Source organism: Zingiber officinale, chromosome 1A (genome assembly GCF_018446385.1).
Source record: "Zingiber officinale cultivar Zhangliang chromosome 1A, Zo_v1.1, whole genome shotgun sequence".
Classification (NCBI taxonomy): domain Eukaryota; kingdom Viridiplantae; phylum Streptophyta; class Magnoliopsida; order Zingiberales; family Zingiberaceae; genus Zingiber; species Zingiber officinale.
The window spans coordinates 43,582,913-43,591,306 of record NC_055987.1 but is presented as its reverse complement, the minus strand read 5'-3'; positions in this window follow the sequence as shown (position 1 = coordinate 43,591,306).

The following is an 8,394-nucleotide window of genomic DNA, read 5'->3' as shown; positions in this document are numbered from 1 at the left end:
AATCGAAGCTCGGAACTACTCCTACTGCAGGTGAGAAGCAACTCACCTCGCTGTTCTTGGACTTACAACCGGAGAGAAAAGGCTGCTAGGATTCGAAGAAGTTGTTTCCTCAAAGATCTCTTGGTATCTACTTGTTCTTCTCGACGAGGGGATCACGAAGGTGTGGAGATCTCGCCGGAAAAAGTCCTCGTCGGCCGCCGAAGATGAGCCCTAGATTCGGCTCTGTTTCCGCCCGAGAGCCGGCGCCGTCGCGAGGGAAGGGTGAGGAAAAGTTTTGGTTTCGGGAAAAACTTAAGCTGTTTTTTTATAACTAAGATTTTTATTAATTACTATACCTTAAATATTATTCACTCTTTCCTTATTTAACATCGGCCGCCAGCACAGCTGGTCAGGCGGGTTTTGCTCGGGTCAAACGCCTCGACTTCGATCCCTCAGCCGCGCACTTTTAATTTCAATTTATTTTAAACGTCTCAACTATAACTTAAATATTTGTTGCTGCCTATTTATTTAGCAACGACCGCTAGCCCAGTTGGTTGACCGTGTTTTGCTTAAGGCGTGGCTCTCAGGTTCGAAACTCGGCTGCAATCATTTTTTTCTTCTTATTTATTTTAAACGTTCCAACTACTGCATATATATATTTCGCTCCATATAAGATTAATAAAACTCGTGTAGCTCAGCTGGTTGGGCTAGTTTTGCTCGAAGTCACAGATTGCAGGTTCAAATCCTGGCTTCAACATATTCCTTTTTTCTTTTTTTTTTTTAAAACTTCTTCCTCTTGGTAAAAATACCAAACGAACTCCAAAAATTGCATAAAAATACTCTAAAAATTTCTAAAATCTCTAGAATATTTTAAAAGTATTTCCAAATATTTTTATGGACTTTTAGAACTCTAAATCATGAAATTTGGGGTGTTACAATTCTCCCTCCCTTATAAAAAGTTCGTCCTCGAACTTAGAATAATTCTGGATATTTCTATCTCATACTATCCTCTCGCTCCTAAGTAACTTCCTCATGCTTCTGGTTCTAAATGACTTCCACTAATGACACTTCTTTGTTTCTTAGTCTCTTGTCTGCTCTGTCCACTATCTGTGTCTGCTCTTATAGCTAAGATCCTCTTGGATCTGCACTGTCTGAGGCTGAATCACTTGGCTAAGGTCGTGAATACACTTCTTTAGCATGGAGACATGAAACACATTGTGTATTGCTGACATATCTTGAGGTAAGTCTAGCTTGTAAGCTACCTTCCGAATTCTCTCTGTGATCGGGGTAGGGTCCTACATATCGAGGACTTAACTTGCTCTTTTTCTCTTGGGTTCTCCGATGTACTCAAACTGTGCTTCTGCTTCAGGTTGGAATACGACTTTCTGTTTACGGCACTCTATGGAGGCACCTTATCTGATCAGGAAGTTCATTCCAAATATGACATCGTAGTCAGTCATGTCTAGCACTATCAGATCACAAAAGAGTTCTCTGTCTGCTATCATGACTGGCACTGTTCTGAGCCAGTGCGTGGATGCCATAACTTCTCCCGAAGGTAATGTTGTTAGAAACTGACTACTGAGTACCTCTGGGGGTATTGCTAACTTTTCGGCGAATGCCCTGGCTATATAAGAATGGGTTGCCCCAGTATCGAATAAGACAGTTGTACTTTGCTGTAAAATACTAATCTGACCTGTAACAACTGTCGAGGCATTTGCTACGTCCTCTCTGGTGAGTGAGTAGATCCTCGCATTCGCCATAGCTGGAGGGGCTTCTAATCTGCCCTGGCTGATAAGTGGACCTTCTAGAGCGGCCTGCATCTGGTGTAACTGTGCTGACTGGCCTCCATACTGAATCGGCCGTGGGGGAGGGAAGCTGGTCTTGTTCGGGCATTGCTTAGCCATATGCCCTTCCTGTCCACATTCGAAGCATCCTCGTGTGCCCTTGCGACAAACTCCTGGGTGAAATTTCCCACAAGTAGCACACTTGGGATAACTTGGGTGCTTGCTAGCTGGTCCTCTTTTTGGGTAATTCCCTGGTTTGTGCTTGTTGCTGTAGTTCCCTTTCCAGTTAGAGCTGTGGCCTTGAGATTTCTGAGTATCTGAACTTCCTTGGCCTTTGGAATCTGAGGAGGTTTGCTTCTGCTGCTTGATGCTGTTCTGGTAGTGCTCGGTGATCAGAGTACTACTCACTAGTTCTTCTGTGGTTTGCGGCCTATGGATGCCACCGGCCACATTCATCGCTATTTCCGGCCTCAACATTTTGAGCATCATCCGAACTCGTTCCTTTTCTGTGCTGACTAATTCGGGACATAGACGAGCCAGTCTGTTGAATTTCTTCACGGCTTCCTCAATTGATAGGTTGCCCTGACGAAACTACGTGAACTCGTCGTAGTGGCGGTTTGTGACCCGCATGTGAAAGAACTGCTCGAAGAATTCTTTCTCGAAGTCAGCCCATGTCATCTGGTTCACTGGGCGCTTCGCTCTGACTCTCTCCCACCACATACGTGCGTCTCTCGGCGTAAGGAGGCACACTTCACCTTCTCTGTTCTCAGAAGCTCCATCGTGCTCTCCGGTGTTTTGAACCAGCTTGAGCATCCCATGGTTCGCCGGTGCACGAGAAGTTCTCGCTTGATTCACGCCACGGATCGGTGGCCTCTCTCTTTGCTTCCTGGAGCTACTGTGTGGGGGTGGAACCTCTATAAATGGGGTCGCTAGGTTGGGTTCCGGTGGTGGGAGTATTCTCGATTAGCCTTTAAGGTGGCTATCTCCTGTTCCTCTGCTGTAATCGAGCCACTAATGCTATAAGGTCAGGGGAGGCACTGACCTGCTGGGGCTCAGTAGCTGGTGCCTGCTTAGCTAGGCGTCCTCGTGCCATTTCTAAAGACATAGAGGATGTACATAACTAATCTAATCACGTTTAACTAGCTACTATAAACATGTTAGAGGCTATCACACATAAGCATGCTATAATTATTCCTAAACATGAAAGCAAGAAACATAAATAGAGTAGAGGTATTCTTACTTGGAAGACGGCAAGGCTGATGCTGATGTGTGTGATGCTGGAGAATGGGAAATGCTCTGATACCAACTGTAACGACCACCCTTCTTACTACTACTACACTCTAAGGATGACCGTTACTTGACTACTAACTCTACTTAACCGGTATGATTAAAAATCACATGGAAACCCTACCGAAAAATTTCGGCAGAGTCTCCCCTGTACCGGTGACCATATCCGTAAATACATACAGAGTATACTCAGCCACAGGCGGCTGGAACATATATTTTCACAACCACGCAGTTTAATAAATCAAATCATGTAAGTAATGAAAAGCGGAAACATAACTTCTTACTACAAAATTTTCTTATCAACTTAATAAGAAATTAAACTAAACAAATTCTTAAACTAAGTGAGTTCTTTAGCTAAGTCTCAAGGATCTCCATAGTCCACACATCACACACCGTCACAGCATCTCCTTGTCGCCTTCTTCCTTATACTTTAGCTTTTCCTTTATCTGCAGTAGGAGGAAAATAGTATCTATAAGCTAAAAGCTTAGTGAGCGCTATCCTACTCACAAAAACTCGATATGCATGTATATAAATAAAAACATGCTAAAACTGAATGCTAACATGTAAAGTTACTCATGCTCATAAATAGCAAAGAAATCAACTAACTGGAAAACTAACATGTATAGCTAATCATAGAACTATCATGTGTATTAATAAGAAACTGAATTGCTACCTAAGCTAAACTAATTAATGCTAAACTGAGTCTAACTTGTATTCACATAACTAATTTGTGAAGTTTTGAAAAACTATTTACATAATAGATTAAAATAGTAATCATGCTGCTGATGGGCCCGGCAACTGTACTTGCTGTGCGCGCATCCCTAACTAAACCCGGGATTGCAAGTTCCGAATCTAGTAGGGTTTACTAGGTTATCTAAACCTAGGGACGACCGTGGGAGCCCAACCCAATGGATATCTAATCCAGTACAGTGCCACTACTGAAAGTAAAATACTGGATCATAAGCTAATTAACTTATCTTGCTTTTACTAGGTTATCTGAACCTAGAGGCGACTGTGGGAGCCCACCCATTGGACCGTAGTCCCATATAAGCTGAAGCAAGACTAAATAAGTTATTTTAAATGCTTCTACTGCATTTACTGAGCTATTAAAATGTCTACTGTAGCATTATATTGAGCTAAGCATTTTATCAAGCACTTGGTGTGCACTAGAACACACCCTACGTACTGAAAATCTGTATACAAAGCTTAACATAAATCTGCATGCAAAGCTTAACAAAAATCTGCATATTAAGTCTATTAAAATCTGCATACTAAGCTTATCTAAAATCTGCATGCTATAAAAATAGAGCAAAAGAGAGCTAACTTAGACTTACTAAACATGTTGTAAGATAAACAACTGAATGCTACTTTAAACTTCCTAAACATGCTATAAATAAAGCAAAAGAATACAACTTCAAGCTTCTTTAACGTGCTATAAAATAGGCAACAGAATGCTACTTCAAACTTTCTAACATGCTATAAATAAAGCAAAAGAATACAACTTTAAGCTTCTTAAACATGCTGTCCAAAAACTAAATCTCTAATCAACTTTGATTCTGTACAACGATTCTGTACAACATAACCTGAAAGCAAGGAAGAAAACTATAACAGAATATAGAGCTCAGACTGTATACTAATGCTTGCAAGAACTAATCTAGGAATAGCATAGATGGTTGGAAACTAAAATGAAACCCAATGAAAATCCATCTGATGCAAATTCGACATACTATCAAGCTACACGATCCAGTTGCAATCCCAATGGTAGGAAACAAAGGCATCATTAATCAAAGTTAAATCCACTACACCCTTTTTCCTTCCTAAAGGCCACGGCAGGTTCAACAAGAACAAAGAGAAACAAAAACTTGATCTCCTGCAAGCTTAGATTCGGCACAAACCCAAATCCAAATTACTCAACAATAAGATGAGACCATAATCAACCTAACAAATTCGGATTTAATGGTCATGGCAGCAAACACAAGGAAACTTCAAACAAATCCAAAAGCAAAGAAAACAAATCGAAGCTCGGAACTACTCCTACTGCAGGTGAGAAGCAACTCACCTCGCTGTTCTTGGACTTACAACCGGAGAGAAAAGGCTGCTAGGATTCGAAGAAGTTGTTTCCTCAAAGATCTCTTGGTATCTACTTGTTCTTCTCGACGAGGGGATCACGAAGGTGTGGAGATCTCGCCGGAAAAAGTCCTCGTCGGCCGCCGAAGATGAGCCCTAGATTCGGCTCTGTTTCCGCCCGAGAGCCGGTGCCGTCGCGAGGGAAGGGTGAGGAAAAGTTTTGGTTTCGGGAAAAACTTAAGCTGTTTTTTTATAACTAAGATTTTTATTAATTACTATACCTTAAATATTATTCACTCTTTCCTTATTTAACATCGGCCGCCAGCACAGCTGGTCAGGCGGGTTTTGCTCGGGTCAAACGCCTCGACTTCGATCCCTCAGCCGCGCACTTTTAATTTCAATTTATTTTAAACGTCTCAACTATAACTTAAATATTTTTTGCTGCCTATTTATTTAGCAACGACCGCTAGCCCAGTTGGTTGATCGTGTTTTGCTTAAGGCGTGGCTCTCAGGTTCGAAACTCGGCTGCAATCATTTTTTTCTTCTTATTTATTTTAAACGTTCCAACTACTGCATATATATATTTCGCTCCATATAAGATTAATAAAACTCGTGTAGCTCAGCTGGTTGGGCTAGTTTTGCTCGAAGTCACAGATTGCAGGTTCAAATCCTGGCTTCAACATATTCCTTTTTTCTTTTTTTTTTAAAACTTCTTCCTCTTGGTAAAAATACCAAACGAACTCCAAAAATTGCATAAAAATACTCTAAAAATTTCTAAAAATCTCTAGAATATTTTAAAAGTATTTCCAAATATTTTTATGGATTTTTAGAACTCTAAATCATGAAATTTGGGGTGTTACATATTATGTCATACTTTCATTCTATTTATTCAGTGATCTGTTCTTTGTATGTTTTTATTGACAGGATGCAAATTAGAGCGAAAATAGAGTGGAAATGCATATTAAAGTAACTTATAAAGAACTAGCAACCTGGTTGTGCCCCCTAGCACGATCATGTGGTCTCTCCCGAGGCAAAGTCGGGGTAGGCCGTGCTTATAGGCATGACCACGCCTCCCACCAGCAGCCAACATGGGGCGACCATGTGAAACCACATGGTCATGCCCCCCCCCCCCCCTCTCCTAGAGCCAAATCAAGGTCAGGTCGTGCTAGGTTTCCACAGTCAAATCAAGGGATGATCGTGCTAATTGACACAATTGTGTCTTCTTACCTGAGCGACTTCGCACCCTAGCCATGGCAAAAGGCACGGCAATGACACGACACGTACCTGAGGTCATGCCCTACCCCTATAAAAGGGGATTTCTTCCACTTTTTACCTATCTTTAGATTGGGGTTGCTTCCCCTTTCCTTGAGGAAGAGTTCTCCCCCTTGGAGGAATCCTAGAGCTTCCATCTTCGCCGTTCCACATGATTCATCCACCTCTGAAGAATGGATTGCAAACAAGGAGATCAGCGACACATAGATAAACATTTCTCTCTTTTCTATCTTGTGTTTTGGATCGTAGGATGCTTAATTTCTTATCTCTTATTTGTAAATCCTTCACAATAGAGTAGATTCTCTAGATCTAGGATGTAGAAAATAATTGTGGTGCGTTGTTGATGTATGAACTATGTATTTAGACATTTTCTCGTGCTATGATATGTTTAAACCATGTTCTATGAGTATTGTACCTTGTATGTATTTGACGAAATGTGTGTGAGGTTAATTCATATAGATGTAGAGTTTTGTTCATAGTATAGAGGAGATACTTTAGTTTGTTTAACTGGAGACTTTGTGACAGAGGGTGTCCCTTACTTTCTATGACATTTCCTTGAAACAGGAGGTAATTCCCTAAACAAAAGTTAATTAGAGTTTAGAGGGTTTCTCCCAAATTAATGTTAGGAAGTAACTTGTGTAATCTAGCGATTGTATGACCGAGGGCCCTGTGACAAGAGTATCTCTTTAACCAGATTTTCTAGATTATATCTTCTACTTAATTGTATTAATCTACTGTAAGGAAGTAAATTGGATAACTCTAAGATTATATGACTAGGGGGCCTTAGGATAACCCTTTAACCGGACTTTCTAGAGTTACTTCATTACTTAATATCGTTAGAACTTAGGTAAACTCTCCGGTGTGATGTTAAGTTGAACTTTAGTTAGAATTCCTACAAAGTGTAGACATAGGGATAAGGAGATGAACAATACGTAGAGACATTAACTAGCATCATAATAAAATTGAACTCCTAGAATCATTCCTCTAATCACTCTCTCTCTTCTAACTCGCTCTTATCTCTTGCCTTTAAGCTCTCAACCAACCTTCCAATTGTCTAGATAACTCATCGTGTGAAGTCAACTAGTATTTAATCAACAGTCCTTATAGGACCGATATCTTTTATTACTAACGATGTAATTGTGCACTTGCAAGTATCATAACATAAATTAGGATTTTGGCAAGTTAAGATGCATCATATTTCGATAGAATAGAGGATTCAAGCCGCCTCAATTGTTATCAGAGTTCATTTTTTGTATATTTTTCGATTCAAGGTACCTCAATTGTTGTCATATATAGTTCATTTTTTTTGTTTATTTTTTTTAGCTCGTGGTTAAGCCAATTAGATTTTTTTTCCTTTAGGGTTCAGAGATTGGGTTATAGTGTTCAAACTAAAAACAAAATAAAATGAAAAAAATAGATGCTCAAGGGGTATAGTATATAGTATTTATTGAACACCCGTAAATTTCCTTTCCTCCAAAAGAGCAAAAAAAGAAATAGAAGAAGAGAAAATAAATAAAAATATATATATAAATGACCCAGGTTGGGGTTTAAACTCTAGACCCTTGATTTAAGTAACCATTAGGGTGGTGGTAAAGCATCACATTGGAAATAGGAAACTATTCATTTTATATTGATTATGGGTGAAGAGATGCTTTAACTTCCACTTAGTATAAAAGGGGAAGGGAAGAGAAGAAAACCTAACTTTTCATTTCCTCTTCTCCTCCCTAGCTGAATCTCCTCTTCCCTCTTCTTAGTTTCGACCAAGAACCCTAGGGTTCCGAGGTTCTAAGTTCTTCAAGAGGAGAATCTAAGAGGAGAGTTTTCATAAGGATTAGTACGCGCGGAAAGGGTGTCTTGGAGATTAAGACGTATAAGAGAGGATTGTCTTCCCTACACCCTATAATAGTAAGATCTAGCGAAAGGAAGTAAGAACTACTCACCTGCAGTATAAGTTGTTTTGATGATACATGTTGTGATATGTTTTATGCATGTTAAAGAAGATACA